A 19,483-nucleotide genomic window follows, 5' to 3' on the forward strand; every position below is an offset into this window, starting at 1 on the left:
GAGCAGGGAAACGAAAATGTTGCAAAGTTTGGGCTGGGAGAAAGAAAATGAGCTGCTCGACTAAGTGGTATGTTCCGAGCTGTCAGTGGAGAGATGGCGTACAATGGCATTAATAGACGAATACGTTTGAGTGGTGTTTTTAAAAGTAGGAAAGATTACAACATGAAGATTTTTTTTTGCTAGTTGTTTTACGTCGCACCGACACAGATACGTCTTATGGCGACGATGGGATAGGGAAGGGCTAGGAGTGGGAAGGAAGCGGCCGTGGCCTTAATTAAGGTACAGCCCCAGCATTTGCCTGGTGTGAAAATGGGAAACCACGGAAAACCATTTTCAGGGCTGCCGACAGTGGGGTTCGAACATGAAGATTAAATTGGAATTCAAGAGGACAAATTGGGGAAGATATTCGTTTATAGGAAGTGGGATTGGAATAATTTACCAAGGGATATGTTCAATAAATTTGCAAATTCTTTGCAATTAAGAAATTACTAGGTAAGAAACAGATAGGGAATCTGTCCCCTGGGCGACCGCGCTAGATGCACATCAGTGGTCATTGATTGATTGATTGATTGATTGATTGATTGATTGATTGATTGATTGATTGCGTCTGCCACCATCGTCTTTCTCTCGGTTTCTTCGGCTCCAAAGAGTTCTGAATTATAATATATGCCGATGAAGTGAGTAACTGAACAGATCAAGAGGCGTCGACCATCGTTCGCTAGAATGCTCGATCCAGTGACCTCGAAACGTACGTTTTCGCGAATGTTACGCGCTTTATGTAGTCCTGAAGATGGTTTATCGCGGTTTCCCATTTTCACACCAGACACACCTTAATAACAGCCGCTTCGTTCTCTATCCCATCATCATCGAAAACTTACCTGAGCAAGAAAGGGGAGGACGTTGGAGTATAACTTTCTTTTAAATACAATTTTTGTGCTTTACGTTGCACCGACACACCTTAGAGTTACTCAAACATGGAATTCCCTTCCTGGTGAGATTAAAACCTCTACGAATCTGGGGGCTATGAAAAGCAAACTAAGCCGGGCTGAGTGGCTCAGACGGTTCAAGCGCTGGTCTTCTGAACCCCAACTTGGCAGGTTCGATCCTGGCTCAGTCCGGTGGTATTTGAAGGTGCTCAAATACGTCAGCCTCGTGTCGGTAGATTTACTGGCACGTAAAAGAACTCCCACGGGACAAAATTCCGGCACCTCGGCGTCTCAGAAGACCTTCAGAAGTAGTTAGTGGGACGTAAAATCAATTAAAAAAAACTAAAAGCTCATCTGAAATCAAAGTGAATACTGGTTTCAGTCTCAACCTCTCTCACTTCACTTCACCCACTGCCTGGACTCAGTTCTGGACGTCAGAGCTCTGTCTACTCCTTAGTCCCGGGGTTGCGGACGAGGTCAGATGAAATTTGATGGCACGTCATTTTACGGCCTCATGCCGTTCCTGACGTCAACCCCCGTGGAGGAGTTAGGAACACGAAATGAGTGATTGTCAATTAAATAGGGCAAGGAGGTGGAATGAATCGGCTGCGGGCTATGAATAGGAACTGTCCCAGCATTTGCTTGGCAGTGAAAATGGGAAACCACTGAAAACCATTCTCAGGACAGCCGAACCCATGCCTATCCCGAATGCACAGCCTGGCTACATAACACGCGCGACCTCTCCACTCGGTATATCTGGACGTCAACGGTAAATGCAAAAACAACGTGTTTTTTTTTTTTTTTTTTTTTTTTTTTTTTTTTTTTTTTTTTTTTTTTTTTTTTTTGCAAGTTGCTTTACGTCGCACCGTCACAGACAGGTCTTACAGCGACGATGGGACAGGAGAGCGCTATGAGTGGGAAGGAAGCGGCCGTGGCCTTAATTAAGGTACAGCCTGGTGTGAAAATGGGAAACCACGGAAAACCATCTTCAGGGCTGCCGAATACTGGATACTGGCCGCACTTAAGCGACTGCAGCTATCGAGCTCGGTGACAACGATTTTAAGTTTTTTATCGTACATGTGTCCGGCTCCATGGCTAAATAGTTAGCGTGCTGACCTTTGGTCACAGGGGTCGCGGGTTCGATTCCAGGCAGGTCGGAAATTTTAACCATCATTGCTTAATTTCGCTGGCACGGGGGCTGGGTGTATGTGTTGTCTTCATCATCATTTCATCCTCATCACGGCGCGCAGGTCACCTACGGGAGTCAAATCGAAAGACCTGCACCTGGCGAGCCGAACATGTCCTCGGACACTCCCGGCACTAAAAACCATACGCCATTTCATTTCATCGTACATGTGACTTGTCCCACCTTCTTACGGGCACACTATTGTACAGTGTGTATATGTTTTGCAGAAAGGAAGATAAGCTATGTGATACTGCGGTAGTACCGAACTGCTCCCACGGTCAAAACATTCCAAAGTTATTTTTCTTCCATAGCCAAAGGTCGCGGCTGGGTAGTTGGCAGGTGGAGGCAGGAAATTTCGAATGGGTTGCTAACCTAACCTAACCTAACGTAACCCCCCACTCCTCAACAACTGCCTCAATTCGCTAGACTCAGGGTCACTTCTCAGACAGTCTCAGTGCAGTGTGGTACTAGCACCAGTGTACAATGGTTTCCAAGTTAAGTGACAGGGACTTGAGGGATTTAAATATTCAAAAGGTAACAAGACACTATCGGGTCAGAAGTGCCTAAACCTAATCTAAATGCCACTACATTAATACGTTATTTGACGAGGCCGAAAGGCCGCTACATATATTTACTACTACCTGATGTACCCGTGCTTCACTATGGAATTCTCAGGACAACTGTCTTAGTCGTTTTCCCAACTGAAATTAACATAGGTCATTACAATGACGTCGGTAGCAATGTAGCGATTAATGGCAATGTTATTTTATCAAATAAATTATTCGATCAAATGAAAGACCGCACATTTTCTCACTTTGCCGATCTAACAGTCCAAAGTTCCAACGCTGGAATCACCAGGCCGCAGACTGCCGCGAACACTCATCTGTCATTATTCCGTTAAATGTGCACACTGCTCATTCTAATCAGTGCCTCAGAGTAGGAATTGATTAGTTGGAATGCTGTGATGAACCAGTGTGTTTTTCGTACCTGTAGTATCAGAAAATTTATGAACCAGCGGGGCATGCTAAAGAAGGGAGAGATCTAACTCCCCACCTACTTCCCGCCAGTATTCAGGCAGGCTGTTATACTCGGTACGCAGCAGTAATCCCGTCTATCGCAGATGAGTGGCAACAGAAGACACAAAGCACATCACAACAAACAATGGTCAATGTAATGTTATTGTTGATCAGTTTTATAAGCTTTCCACATTGTATGCTTTCACATTTAGTTTTCTTCCGACTCGGTGATATTAGGGCACCTTATAAAATTATTTATAGCGTAGACTGTAGTTCCTTAGGCCTATTCCCCGACTTTACATACCGATTTTCATTAAATCTGTTTACCCATTTTCTCGTGACTCGGCGCTGACAAGGACGTAGCAACAAAAATTCAAATTCATGAATATCTCTGTTACCATAGCCGGTACGATAAAAATGTTTAAGACATAAATGATCGGAAATTTAATACTATATAACTTTAGTTATGTAGTATTTATCGATAGGACCACTAATAAAACTATGTGAGAATTAAATGTTAGGCTTTCCCCTAAACTACCATTTCATTCCAAACTAAACCAAACCAAACTCCATGGCGCAGCCCCGAAGGGCTTGGCCTACCAAGCGACCGCTGCTCAGCCCGAAGGCCTGCAGATTACGAGTTGTCGTGTGGTCAGCACGACGAATCCTCTCGGCCGTTATTCTTGGCTTTCTAGACCGGGGCCGCTATTTCACCGTCAGATAGCTTTTCAATTCTAATCACGTAGGCTGAGTGGACCTCGAACCAGCCCTCAGGTCCAAGTAAAAATCTCTGACCTGGCCGGGAATCGAGCCCGTGGCCTCCGGGTAAGACGCAGGCACGCTACCCCTACACCACGGGGCTGGCACCATTTCATTCAGCGTGAATAAAATTATTTATGGTCTAGATTGTAGCGACTTATTTCCCGACTTCGCATACCAATTTTCATTCAATTCTCTTCAGCCGTTTTCTCGTTATGCACGTACATACATACAGTACATACAGACAGATAGGCAGACAGACAGACAGACAGACAGACAGACAGAAATTACGGAAAATTAAAAAGTGCATTTCCTTGTTACTGTGGACTCGAACGATTCAGAAATACAATTACTTTTTAAATTCTGAGTAATGTACAGACAAAACTCTTATTCTATATATATTTATAAATAGATATTGTCCTGTGTCATTTTGTTGGGACAGCTGGTATAACAGAGCGGACGATAAGGCTTCTTCGATCCTTGCTTTTGATAATTTAGGATCGGACCAGTTCGACCCCACTAATTGGTTTATTATCACGGGATAAATTGTACAACATCCATGATACTATCGCACGTTCAAGGAGCACCCACCGATAAACGGTGGTAAGTGCTCATACAACAATTCAGCTTGAAGGTACCATTTGGCTGCACACGGCAGAGACAAGCGATGAAGTACTTACATTTGACAGTGCCAGACAGACGTGACGTGACAAATGGTCATTTCATTCCCACCCCTTTAGGGTGGGCGGGCCATCAGCTCAACGAGGAGGTCTTCGGCCATATGTGGTGAAGAGAAACCGAGAAAAAGAAAATAGTGGGGGTATGTATCGCACATACCAGAAAAAGACGTTAATAAGTGGATCGGCTCAGGGAGACCGCGACCAACAAGGCGGAACCCAGGGACGACCCGCAAAGCCCCCGCACGAGGGAACCCTACGGACACCAGAAGAAAAGAGGCGAGAAATTTATTTACAGAGCAAAGTATCTCGGACGCGCAGTACAGAAATGGAAAGCGTTACATAGAAGTACGTACAAGAGTATTTACATAGGTTGTGCAGGTACAGGTAGAGAGGTCGGGAGGAAGGTATAAGGAGGAGGACAAGGGTAATGTTGTAGGAGTAGATAATAGAGGTTAGTGGTGATATTGGTGACGGAAGTGGCTAGTAAACGGAGAAGTTCGAGGATGGAGAGAGGCGGTAGTGTGAAGGGAGGTTGTGTAGCAGGGGGGTAGATTGCTTGCGGAGGCGGGGTGGGTGGCGGTACTGGACGAGGGCGAGGAGAGGGGGGACGGGAGGGAGAGCGCACGGTGCGGGGCGGGGAGCGAGAAGGTTCCACTCGATAAGTTTTCCGGTGAAGTTGGACGCCGTTGGAGATCAGCCGGTTAACTTCGTCATCGGATGGAAGTTGTAGTCGGACCATATATGTCGGACCGGCAGTGTTGTATATACGGTACGACCGCCGTACTGGGACACCTGCCAAGTGGAGATTCGTCAGAAGGTCTTGTTCAGTGATGCCAGGGTCAACGCCACGAAGGACACAGCTCGATAATGGAGGCCGATGAGAGGCTGTGGTAGCGGCAGACTCCCCGTCGGAAGCTGCCTGAGTAGTGATGGTGGCATTCTGGGAGGTGGCAGGGGGCTGTTGGGAACTGGGCGATGTAGCGGGTAGGGCGATGGCAGGGGCAGACATGATGGGAGAGGGGTGGCTATTTGTAACAGGAATGGGGGAAGTACTCGGGAGAGCAGAAGTTGTGATGGTGGTGGTAGTAGTAGTAGTTCGGGTGGTCGTGATGGAGGTGGGGAGCGGCGGGAAATGCTGAAGTGTGAGAGGGGGACAGGAATGAACGCTGGGAATAGTGCCGGGGTCAGAGCGCAGTTGTTGAAGAATGTGCTCAGGAAGGGGGACCACCTCACAAAGTCGTCCATTAATGGTGACTCCATTGACGTACATTGGAGTGAGGTCGACGCCTGCAAGGAATTGCACCATAATCTGCGTTGACATGCCATTTGTGGAGCGGTCCGGTAGCCGACGGGCAGAGCGGATGGGAAGAATGTCGTAAAGATGAGACTCGGCGATAGCGAGGTCCACACCAAGGATGAGATGAAATTTCATGGTGAAGAGGGGAGGCGACAGCCAACTAGGCGCCTGCCCGTTTAATTATTCTTGGGCCGACTGAGGAACTGCAGAGAAGAGCGCCACCCAGCCGAAAAAATGCGTGTGGACATGTGATGTGCGAAGGATGCCAGACAGAGGCAGGCGACCGATGCAAAGCGTAGGAGACCGCTTTCAGACCAGTAGTGCCTCGCGACAAGCTGACACAGCACGTGCATTCTGAAGTGGTATAATGTCGGAAATTAAATTTACTGGCGAAGAAGACGGGATATTAGTATGACTAGTTGGAGAAAACCCTCTGCTGTTCGATGCTGAAGCTGACTCTTGATCCGTGATAACACCTGGAAGGATAAAACAGGAAAATTAAACAAAAGTGAGAAGTTGTTTACGACTGTATTAATACATAATAATATTCACAATATATTAATGACACATATTGGAACAAATGAATTATTACTAAGCACATTAGTTGGTCTCTTTTCTTTATGAGATCCGTTTGTCAGAAAACTGCACCGACGTCTCTCATAAAATATTTTCAAGTAACCTATTTATTAGAATGATTTTTGTACCCATTATACAAAGAATATGTGCACGCACATCTAGCAGCGTAGCCGCGGGGGGGAGGGGGGGTATGGTTACTAAATGGTGGTAGAACACAATGAAGGTGCTTGTGTGGCGCGCACATGAATGATATGTCATTATAAGGACACTGCTACAAGTGAATTGTGTTGATATTCGGACTGCAGAACACATTAAAGTACAGAAAAAGGACAATACGCTTCGAACGGACTACAGAACCAGTGCCTCATTTACCATGCCTTTTCAGACGTTCACAGGTGTCTCTGATGGATCTCCATCTTTTGTTACAATCTTCGCCCGAAATAGAGTAAACATACATTCCAATATGCCGAGCAGCTTATAAAGAGAGCCCTGTGCGGATATACAAAATAATATCCCACTCCGCTCCCCATCCCCATCCACGAATGGTTATCCGCGGATGTTGTGAATATTTACCTACAGTATATTGCACCCAGATCTGTTTACGTAGTACAGTAGGCCAGATACCTGGCACCAGACCCCCTAGAGTCACAGGTTTATGAGGGATTTCCTCTTGCGACAGGCGATACCACAAATACATTACGAGTGTCGTCAAGAAGTAGCCGCGAACAATCCGCAAGTACTGGAAGAAGAAACTATCGACTCGGTGAGTACTATTGATGACAGGCGTACACCGAGTACGTGGGAGAAGGATCAGACCGCAAACTAGCCAGTTTTCGCGATTGCTGGATAATAATGTTATTTGCTTTACGTCCGACTAACTACTTGTACGGTCTTCGGAGACGCCGAGGTACCGGAATTTAGTCCCGCATGAGTTATTTTACGTACCAGTAAATTTACCGACACGAGGCTGTCGTATTTGAGTACCTTCAAATACCACCGGACTGAGCCAGGATCGAACCTGCCAAATTGGGGTTAGAAGGCCAGCGCCTTAACCGTCTGAGCCACTGAGCCCGGCGCGCGATTGCTGGAACAATCAGAAGAGCTGCTAGTTGCTTTACTTCGCACCGACACAGATAGGTCTTATGGCGACGATGGGACAGGGAAGGGCTAGGAGTGGGAAGGAAGCGTCCGTGGCCTTAATTAAAGTACAGCCCCAGCATTTGCCTCGTGTGAAAATGGGAAACCACGGAAAACCATCTTCAGGGCTGCCGACAGTGGGGTTCGAACCTACTGTCTCCCGAATACTGGATACTGGCCGCAGTTAAGCGACTGCAGCTATCGAGCTCGGTACAACAATCAGAAGAAGAAAGGTGTAATCTCATTGAGACGCTCACGAAAAGTGAAAACCAAGACGTGGTGGATTTATTCTACAGATGTTCGGTCCGGTCGGTGAAAAGGTTGCCAATATATCTGCAATCACAAACGAAATTGCGACATTTATTAATAGTGACAGACCTGGAGATTTAAGGCAGTAATCTATACCAGGTGGCTCACGGACGCTGTACTTTCTACTTATAAATGTCCCGCATGCATAAGCGGTGTGTAGGGTGTCTACCAACTGATTTTAACAGGGGAACTACTGCCAGCGGGCAGGTTACGTCAGAATATGAAGAGATAAGAAACAGAGTCACACTCGCAGCATGTTACTCAGCGTTGCCGGTCGAATGCACCCCTTGCATTAGTAAACATCGTTTTCGACCACATAGCTCTAGGCTGGTGTGTGCTACAGCCGCACTGTAATTGCTATCTGCATATCGGCAGTAGCTAGTGTGATCAGCAGCGGTGAATACATAGACATTATTTTAATCTGGACAATCTGGTCGGAATGCAACAGAAGCTCCAAACAGACGTATGCCTTCTACATACGTACTTCACCGAACAGTATTAGTTTTTGTTTCATACATGCAACTCTTCCATCGAGTGGAATGTCTACACTTGTATAAATAAATAAGTTATTAGATTTCCTTTTCTACACTTTGGCGTGTCTACAAACAGTAGCGGCGATTAGTAGGTGCGGCGAGGAGGGACAGCCGCTCCCCCCCCCCCCTCCACTTTGTGGAGTACACATTACATTTTCATTCCGCTTTAACCAGCTGGAACTAGGAATTATTTTAAAAAGCTTTTTGTACAAACCTTGTTATCTTATTTGCTAATTCCTTCATTTATTTTCTTTAATTATTAACATAATTATTGACGGAAATACGCACAAAATGCTGTTCGTCGCCGCTAACCAATTTGTATAGCACTACGGCAAGTATGATTAGCTGCCACCCCCGGAGGTCCGGTTCGACTCCCGGCTCTGCCACGAAATTTGAAAAGTGGTACGATTGCTGAAACGGAGTCCACTCAGCCTCGGGAGGTAAACTGAGTAGAGGTGGGTTCGATTCCCACCTCAGCCATTCTGGAAATGGTTTTCCGTGATTTCCCACTTCTCCAGGCGAATGCCTGAATGGTACCTAACTTAAGGCCATGGCCGCTTCCTTCCCCTCTTCCTTGCCTATCCCTTCCAATCTTCCCATCCCTCCACAAGGTCCCTGTTCAGCATAGCAGGTGAGGCCGCCTGGGCGAGGTACTGGTCATTCTCCCCAGTTGTATCCCCCGACCAAGAGTCTGAAGCTCCGGGACACTGCCCTTGAGGCGGTAGAGGTGGGATCCCTCGCTGAGTCCGAGGGAAAAGCCGAACTTGGGGGGTAAACAGATACAGATGATGATGATGATTACGGCAAGTAATGGAGACTTTGCCTGTGCTGTGAGGAAGGGTAGTAGGGGTATATATTGTTTGCCGAGGTCGTGGCCACTGAGTTATAATTCACCCACTTGTCGCGCACATTCATCAGTCTGGCAGTCTCTTTAGTGTCTGTTAGTTTCTTGGCGAGTATTCAAATACTAAATTATTTTTAATTGCATAATCATGCCGTACTTCTACGTAATTATACCGGGCGAGGTGGCGGTGGGGTTACGGGCATGCAGCTTTGAGTTTGCACTCGGGAGATAGTAGTTTCGAATCCCACTGTCAGCAGCCCTGCAGATGGTTGTCCGTGGTTTCCCATTTTCACACCAGGCAAGTGCTGGGGCTATACCTTATTTAAGGCCACGGTCGCTTCCTTTCCACGCGTAGCCCTTTTCTGTCCTATCGTCGCCATAAATCCTATCTATGTCGGTGCAACGTAAAGCAAATTGTAAAAAAAAAAAAAAAAAAAAAAAAAAAAAAAAAAAAAAAAAAAAAAAAACAGTTGTAATCGTATTTCAACAGGAGCTAATGCCAACGTTCCTAAGTTATTTCTTTGTGTTATGTTATTTATTAAGTAAATGCCCCGTAGTATGTTTGTGAGACCTGGTGAAAATCAAAATCTCAAAAAAACTATTATTACGAATAGGCCTAATCCACGGGGCTGATTAATTACATATAAAAAAGCATAATATAAATGAAATAATTTAGTCCGGTGAATGTTCGTTCGTAATCTGTTTACCTTCCAGGGTCGGTTTTTCCCTCGGACTCTGCGAAGGATCCCACCTCTACTGCCTCAAGGGCAGTGTCCTGGAGATGCAGACTTTGGGTCATGGATACAACTGGGGAGAATGACCAGTACCTAGGCCAGGCGGCCTCGCCTGCTATGCTGAACAGGGGCCTTGTGGAGGGATGGGAAGTTTGGATGGGACAGGCAAGGAAGAGGGAATGAAGCGGCCGTGGCCTTAAGTTAGGTACCATCCCGGCATTTACCTGGAGGAGAAGTGGGAAACCACGGAAATCCACTTCCAGGATGGCTGAGGTGGGAATCGAACCCACCTCTACTCAGTTGACCTCCCGAGGCTGAGTGGACCCCGTTCCAACCCTCGTACCACTTTTCAAATTTCGTGGCAGAGCCGGGAATCGAACCCGGACCTCCGGGGGTGGCAGCTAATCACGCTAACCACTACACCACAGAGGCGGACCGGTGAATGTAAAGTTGGTATTCTCTCACGTTGAAATTAACCCCACGGCCAGATCGCTCTGTACAATTACATAGATGTACGACATGATTATGCAATTAATAATCATTTAGTATTTGAATACACACTAAGAAACTAACAGACAATAAAGAGACTGCCAGACTGACGAATGAGCGCGGCAAGCGGGTGAATTATAACTCAGCGGCCACGACCTCGGCAAAATATTTGTACCGAGTTCGATAGCTGAAGTCGCTTAAGTGCGGTCAGTATCCAGTATTCGGGAGATAGTAGGTTCGAACCCCACTGTCGGCAGCCCTGAAAATGGTTTTCCGTGGTTTCCCATTTTCACACCAGGCAAATGCTGGGGCTGTACCTTAATTAAGGCCACGGCCGCTTCCTTCCCACTCCTATCTCCCAGACCTATCTGTGTCGGTGCAACGTAAAGCAAATAGCAATATATATATACTGTGCCCTACAATGCGATTGGTTCCCATCAAGCGAATGCTGAACTCGAACCAAGCGCACCATAGTGAACAACACTCCCACAATAGTGAGCTTATGCACATGGTCTTACCTGTACACATATCCTCGCACAGCAACTCAGTCGCGCAGATCTCAGGGAATACGTGGGAAAGCAAAGGGTGAAATTATGATAAACAACAGGATATGTGACTAATCAGGTAAGCATAATCTAAAATAAAAATGACAAAACTACGAGAAACCAAGCTGCATTCATAAAAATCACTTGATGAATTTATTACAAAATAAATTTTAGATCCAAAATCGTATCTATACAGGAGTATGAAACTTTGATATATTTCGATATGATACCGCCGTGGGCTTCCATTTACAAACCATCGGTCAGCCGGGCTGGAACAAGGGTTGAACAACAGAATGAGTCGAAATAGGACGATAAGAGAACTACCTGGGCAAAAGGAAAAATATCAAAGGCAATCTCCCTTGCGTAAAACTGTGACACAAGACCTCGAACCCATGCACTACCGTAATCAAGGCTTTATAGTATTAAACCGGGACTGGATGAAAGCTCACAGTCCAACATAACTAAGGTATACACACATATCAATAAACCCATAAATATCCCCGCTCCAACAATACGTGGTGAAATAAACATGTTGCGAGATTAAGCAGACAAAAAAATTTAAACCAAACAAACGAACTGCGTTCCTCACAGGCCGCTATGGGCAAGGTCACAAGCCAAGGGCGTCTACCCCTAAGCACTTGAAAACAAAACAAACACGCAGACAGAGACAAAATCTTCCCGTCAATGACGTCATACTCGACTGTCCTGCTTCACACAAGTCACATGGCAGAGGGTTCTACCCGCCATCCTACATAACGCACAGCTGTTCAACTACAGGGATTCCTCATCCCCTATCATTAACATACATCAAACCTTTTAGTGCTGAAATCATCACATCATCATTTTGGCCTCTATAGGGCTTGGACATACTTATTACTCTCACACACTTTGCCTCCTTAGGGCTTTTCCTCATGACACCTGGGTTCAGTTCCCTGGCACTACCAAGATTATTCATATTTCATATCTGCCTCCATAGGCCATGTCATCATGACACCTGGGTTCAATTCCCTGGCACTATCAAAATTATTCATATTGCATCAACAGCACTCATTCCTATCACGTCCATGCGTGCAAATTAGCTATCTTTACCGTGCATATGAAGCACTATCATATTGTCTAACACCTCCAGCCATGCTAACCTGTGCCAGTCAAGGAATCCGTCTCCAGTATGAAAAACTTACGTCCAATAACCATGATATAAAAATCCTCTGTGTGTCTGGCTAACAAGACCTAGCTGCCTTGACCAAAACATAAAAGATGCCACGAACAGAATCAAACATAATACAAGGTGAAACTATACAAATTTACAACCATAACTACTGTCCAGAGTTCGAGGTCTGTGTATCCCTATCCTATACAAACATTATGTACATTACTGTCGTGGCTGACGCCACCTTGAATTTTACGTTTAATCTAGCCCATGCTAATTAAAAATTGGGTTGTTCTGACCTTGGAGTACCGATGACATTGTGAGGCGCCTCTCTATGGAACCCTGGGGCTTATATCATGGTGACAGATGACATTGCCATCTGCGAAGTTATGTAGGTCGCTGGATCCATGCTGGCTGGTGAATGATTCTTCTCCAGCTTCCGTGAAGGTGGTCCAGTCTCTTCCGGTCTCGTGGCGAGCCCCGCCTCCTTGGAGTCCCCGCGTCGATGCTCGGTCGTCTCGACAGCTGTCCCGTTGCTACAGCTGGTTGTTCTCTCTCGTTCACTGCGGTGTTTCTCACGTGGTATACGTGAAGGGAAACTGTAAAAGAGACATAAGTTACCAAGTCTCCACTCACGCCCCTTTCACACGATTTAAAGTTCCTTTTAGTTCGATGTCAAGTACACCCATCATTCATATTTTCACCAAGTAGGCCTAGATACAGTCTTTCTATCACAGAAATATTTTTCCAAACGACCAGGCATTAGCTGAGCTATAATAAGGTTACGAACCTCGTTTCTAATACTTGGCCCTAAAAGCTATTCGAATTACAAGCGAGATAGTGGAATTATAGGCAGTACATTTCCAAGACAGGCAAACAAACACATGTAGTCTGAGAGATTCAACTTGATTATGCAGATTATTTACTTACTTCAATTCCCAAGTAGATTGTATTGGATGTTAACAGCTCGCCGCTTCGATCTGATTCACGATGTCCTCCTGGCGTTGTATCACACCGTTGCAGTTGCGAGACAGTCAAAGAGTGTCGTCTCGAGTGCTCTCGTGCTGCATATTTATAACACGTCTCGCGTACCCACGCTAATGATTTTCCCGCGAGAATCTCCCGCTGGCGGTCTCCTTGCAATAAGCGCGCTAAGTGCTCATTTCACATATGCACTTTTAGCTATGCTCAAGTCGCATATCAAAATTTTGCTCAGTTTACGTAGGTTGCAATTTTCTTCTCAGATTAAATGCATTTCTTCTGTGCTTGCAGGTATAAATTAATTTCCCTTTCGCTCCAAATCTTTGTTGGCACGCTAGCTCTGTTGAGTGTTCCGCGTCCCGCTTCTAAATTGACGCGCTTGGCTTGGGGGTAATAAATTTGTCTTATGAGATTCCAGAGATTTCCAAATTATTTAGCGGCTCCATTCCCACGAGAACTGCACACTCTCCACCGCTCCCAGGCCATAAATTAGAATACAAGGACCTTCAAGATGCTTCTACGGTGGTCTCAAGTGTACTTGATATCTCAGGCTCAAATAATGACTCTTGGACAATGACCAATATGGTTCAACATATATATATATACACACACACTGACTGACAGAGCAAATGCAACACCAAGGAGGAGTGGTTCGAAAGGGATGAAAGTTGGAGAAAAAACAGAGACGGTACGGACGAATAATTGATGTTTATTTCAAACCGATATGCAGGTTACACAATGCGCACGGCATCGACTCAGTAGGATGTAGGACCACCGCGAGCGGCGATGCACGCAGAAACACGTCGAGGTACAGTGTCAATAAGAGTGCGGATGGTGTCCTGAGGGATGGTTCTCCATTCTCTGTCAACCATTTGCCACAGTTGGTCGTCCGTACGAGGCTGGGGCAGAGTTTGCAAACGGCGTCCAATGAGATCCCACACGTGTTCGATTGGTGAGAGATCCGGAGAGTACGCTGGCCACGGAAGCATCTGTACACTTCGTAGAGCCTGTTGGGAGATGCGAGCAGTGTGTGGGCGGGCATTATCCTGCTGAAACAGAGCATTGGGCAGCCCCTGAAGGTACGGGAGTGCCACCGGCCGCAGCACATGCTGCACGTAGCGGTGGGCATTTAACGTGCCTTGAATACGCACTACAGGTGACGTGGAATCATACGCAATAGCGCCCCAAACCATGATGCCGCGTTGTCTAGCTGTAGGGCGCTCCACAGTTACTGCCGGATTTGACCTTTCTCCACGCCGACGCCACACTCGTCTGCGGTGACTATCATTGACAGAACAGAAGCGTGACTCATCGGAGAACACGACGTTCCGCCATTCCCTCATCCAAGTCGCTCTAGCCCGGCACCATGCCAGGCGTGCACGTCTATGCTGTGGAGTCAATGGTAGTCTTCTGAGCGGACACCGGGAGTGCAGGCCTCCTTCAACCAATCGACGGGAAATTGTTCTGGTCGATATTGGAACAGCCAGGGTGTCTTGCACATGCTGAAGAATGGCGGTTGACGTGGCGTGCGGGGCTGCCACCGCTTGGCGGCGGATGCGCCGATCCTCGCGTGCTGACGTCACTCGGGCTGCGCCTGGACCCCTCGCACGTGCCACATGTCCCTGCGCCAACCATCTTCGCCACAGGCGCTGCACCGTGGACACATCCCTATGGGTATCGGCTGCGATTTGACGAAGCGACCAACCTGCCCTTCTCAGCCCGATCACCATACCCCTCGTAAAGTCGTCTGTCTGCTGGAAATGCCTCCGTTGATGGCGGCCTGGCATTCTTAGCTATACACGTGTCCTGTGGCACACGGCAACACGTTCTACAATGACTGTCGGCTGAGATATCACGGTACGAAGTGGGCCATTCGCCAACGCCGTGTCCCATTTATCGTTCGCTACGTGCGCAGCACAGCGGCGCATTTCACATCATGAGCATACCTCAGTGACGTCAGTCTACCCTGCAATTGGCATAAAGTTCTGACCACTCCTTCTTGGTGTTGCATTTGCTCTGTCAGTCAGTGTATATATATATTTGTACCCCTACTGCCCTTCCTCACAGCACATGCAACGTCTCCACTACTTGCCGTAGCGCTATACAATAAAGGAAAGATTTAGCATATAAGACAACAAGGCTTGTACAAATAGCCTTTTTAAAATAATTCCTAGTTCCAGCTGGCTAAAATGGAATAAATGTCATATTTACTCGACAAAGTGCGGGTGGGAGCGACTGTCCCTCCTCACCCCACCCCCTAACCGCCGCTACTGTTTGTAGACACGCCAAAGATGCAGTAAATGAAGTCTAATAAATTAATTTATACACGTGTAGACATTAAACTCGATAAAAGAGATGATTGCATGGAACAAAAACGAATACTGTTCGGCGAAATATGTGTGTAGAAGGCGTACGTCTGTTTGGAGCTTCTGTTGCATTCCGACCAGGTTGTCCAGATTAAAATAATGTCTATGTATTCACCGCTGCTGATCACACTAGCTACTGCCGATATGCAGACAGCAAATACAGTGCGGCTGTAGCACACACCAGCCTAGGGCTATGCGGTCGAAAACGATGTTTACTAATACAAGGGGTGCATTCGACCGGCAACGCTGAGTAACATGCTGCGAGTGTGACTCTGTTTTTTATCTCTTCATATTCTGACGTAACCTGCCCGCTGGCAGTAGTTCCCCTGTTAAAATCAGTTGGTAGATAACCCACACATCACTTGTTCATGCGGGACATTTATAAGTAGAAAGTACGGCGTCCGTGAGCCTCCTGGTATATATAAAATAAGAGTTTTGTCTGTACATTGCTCAGAATTTAAATGGGATGCTATTTCTGTATCGGTCGTGTAGTAGCAAGGACATGCACTTTTTAATTTTCCGTAATTTCTGTATGTATGTATGTATGTATGTATGTATGTATGTATGTATGTATGTATGTATGTATGTACACGCATCACGAGAAAACGGCTTAAGATAATTTAATGAAAATTGGTATCTAGTGTTCGGGAATAAGTCGCTACAATCTAGGCCATGCATAATCTTATTCACGCTGAGAGAAATGGCAGTTTAGGGAAAAGCCTAAGATTTATTGCTCAAATATTTATGTTATTAGTGGTCCTATCTTAATGAAAATCGATATGCAAAGTCGGGAAATAAGTCGCTACAATCTAGCCCATAAATAATCTTATTCAAGCTGAAAGAAATTGTAGTTTAAGGGAAGGCCTAAACTTAAATTCTCAAATTTTTGTTGTTAGTGGTCCAATCTTAATGAAAATCTGTATGCAAAGTTGAGAAATAAGTCGGTACAATCTAAGCCATAAATAATTTTATTCACGCTGAGTGGAATGGTAGTTTAGGGAATGCCTAAAATTTAATTCTCAAATGTTTGTTATCAGTGGTCCTATCGTCCGACTCGTTGGCTGAATGGTCAGCGTACTGGCCTTCGGTTCAGAGGGTCCCGGGTTCGATTCCCGGCCGGGTCGGGGATTTTAACCTCCATTGGTTAATTCCAATGGCCCGGGGGCTGGGTGTTTGTGCTGTTCCCAACATCCCTGCAACTCACACACCACACATAACACTATCCTCCACCACAATCACACGCAGTTACCTACACATGGCAGATGCCGCCCACCCTCATCAGAGGGTCTGCCTTACAAGGGCTGCACTCGGCTAGTAATAGCCACACGATTTAAAAAAGTGGTCCTATCGACAAATACTACATTACTATAGTTATATTGTATTAAATTTCCGATCATTTATATCTTATAATGCATTTTTACCGTACCGGCTATGATAACAGAGATATTCATGAATTTGGATTTTTGTTGCTAAGTCCATATCAGCGTCAAGTCACGAGACAATAGGTGAACAGAATTTACTGAAAATCGTTATGTAAAGTCGGGGAATAATGAACTACAGCCTACGCTATAAATAATTTCGTAAGACGCCCTAATATCACAGAGTCGAAAGAAAACTACTGTAAATGTGAAGGCCTACAATACAGAAAGCTCATAACATTGAACAACAATAACATTACATTGACCATTGTTTGTTGTGATGTGCTTTATGTCTTTTATTGCCAGTCATGTCCGATAGATGGGATTACTGCTGTATACCGAGTTTTTTTTAAAATTTGCTTTACGTCGCACCGAAACAGTTAGGTATTATGGCGACGATGGGATAGGAAAGGGATAGGAGTGGAAAGGAAGTGGCCCTGGTGTTAATTACGATACAGCCCCAGCCTTTGCGTGGTGTGAAAATGGTAGAGCACGGAAAACCATCTTCAGGGCTGTCGACAGTGGTTTTCGAACCCACTACCTCTCGGATGCAAACTGACAGTTGCGCGCCCCTAACTGCACAGCGAACTCGCCCGGTCATTTCGAGTACAACAGTCTGCCTGAATATTGGCAGGAAGTAGCTGGGGAGTAAGATAACTTTCTTCTTAAGCATACCATTCCTCTGGTTCATAAATTTTCTGAAACTGCTGGTACGTAACAAACTGGTTCATCATAGCATTCGAGTTATTAAATCCCAGCCCTGAGGCACTGATTGGAATGAGCAGTGTGTATATTTAACGGGGCAATGGCAGAGGAGTGTTCGCGGCTGTCTGCGGTCTGGTCATTCCAGCACTGGATCTTTGGACTGTTAGATCGGCACCGTAGTACTGTTCGTTAAAAGTGAGAAAATGTGCGGTTTTTCATTTGAGCGAGTATTTTATATGATAACATTGCTTTTAATCCCTACATTCCTACTGACGTTTTTGTAATGACCTGAGTTAACTATAGTTAGGAAAACCACAAAGACAGTCTTTCTGAGAATCCCGTAGCGAAGCACGGGTACATCAACTAGTGAGGATATAAAGTTAAGTGGTATCATTCGAGAACAAGTAGAGATCTGCGGAAGGAAAATGAGTATTCCTTTCAAAACTTTAATATTGGCTAATGTTCACTGAATTAATATAGTATTATATATAGTATTTTCTTTCCATGGAATTGCTTGTTGTACACTAGTGTAAGTGATCACTGCCACCGGGATATTTCCCAGTTGCGATGTATTTGTTAATAATAATAATAATAATAATAATAATAATAATAATAATAATAATAATAATAATAATAATAATAATAATAATAATCTCTGGGAACAAATGGATTAATGTTAAAATAGTAATGTACTGACAACTATTTGCTTACCGTACCTCGTTGTGATGGCAAGGTTTTTTCCCGGGGTAGTAACCTTTCTTACAGTTCTCGTAGGAATTTTTTTCAATATCACTCTTAATTGCTGACAGATCAAAATGAAACTGATTTCTTATTAATAGAAATAAATTATAAAACTTGCTCTCATCATCCATGATAAGGTATATTTTGTAATTAAGTTTGAGTGATAGCTTTCGTCATGTCTCCTTAAATACATGTTATCAGTTCGTTTCCTTTCCTGGTTCTCCAACAATGCCGCCCGTACACACGTGGAAAGTACGTAGCTTTGAAGGCTGCTTTGCGCGGGTAGAGTAGCGAGGTAAGTAGAGCCACTAGCATCGTATAAACAACTGGGATATTGGCAGCTAGAGTAGAATGGGATTCCGCTTACTTTCCTTCCCCCTCCATCGGAACCGAGCTCCGAGAGCTGGCGGAGAAGGCCGACGACGCTCGATTTTTCAGTTGGTGCGTCATTCGACTACGTAATTTCCATGTGGCATTCCGTGGAGCAGAGTAAATTGAGCATCTGTGCGTTTGTTTGGCGGAAATATGAAATGGACGGAAGAAGAAACGTGCAAATTTGTAGAACTTTATCGTGAAAAAGAATATTTATGGAACATAAACAGCATTATTTAAAGAAACGAGAATATGAGGCGGGCGGCGGAAGAGGAATTGCTTAGGAAAATGGGTAAAGATTTTTTGGTATAATAGAACTGAAACAGAAAATCAAAAAATGCGATGTAACTACAAACAAGAACTTATGAAAATTCGTAAATCCAAAAGTCTAGAGGTGGTGCAGCTGACATTTACACTCCTTCTCTTAAGTGTTTTATGTTTAGAGAATGCAACTTTCTGTATTCTTCTTTATCCTCTGTCGCAAGTTCTTTCAGAATCAGTGCTAACCCCGAATGTACATTTCCTACTAAGCCAGCCTCTTATCCATTCCCTTCTTCATTTACTTCTTTTTCTAAAGCTTCACTAACCTCTTGCAGTAATATATTTGCAAATGTCTTTAAACACTTCCTTACGATATGCTTACGCCTTGACATGGTGCTACTATACTGTATCCAGTATTCGGGAGATAGTAGGTTCGAACCCCACTGTCGGCAGCCCTG

The 19,483-nt window shown here is 45.2% G+C and overlaps 1 protein-coding gene across 1 annotated transcript in view; it reads right to left on the minus strand.

The window, feature by feature from the left end:
• Positions 1 to 18,686, minus strand: part of LOC136859594 (oxidized low-density lipoprotein receptor 1) — a 104,005-nt gene extending 85,319 nt beyond the window's left edge. Inside the window, exon 1 of the mRNA XM_067138705.2 lies at positions 18,368 to 18,686. The gene's annotated coding sequence lies outside the window, so the exon portion shown is untranslated. The remainder of the gene's footprint in view (positions 1 to 18,367) is intronic.
• Between the last annotated feature and the right edge of the window lie 797 nt (positions 18,687 to 19,483).

Source organism: Anabrus simplex, chromosome 1, assembly GCF_040414725.1.
Source record: "Anabrus simplex isolate iqAnaSimp1 chromosome 1, ASM4041472v1, whole genome shotgun sequence".
Classification (NCBI taxonomy): domain Eukaryota; kingdom Metazoa; phylum Arthropoda; class Insecta; order Orthoptera; family Tettigoniidae; genus Anabrus; species Anabrus simplex.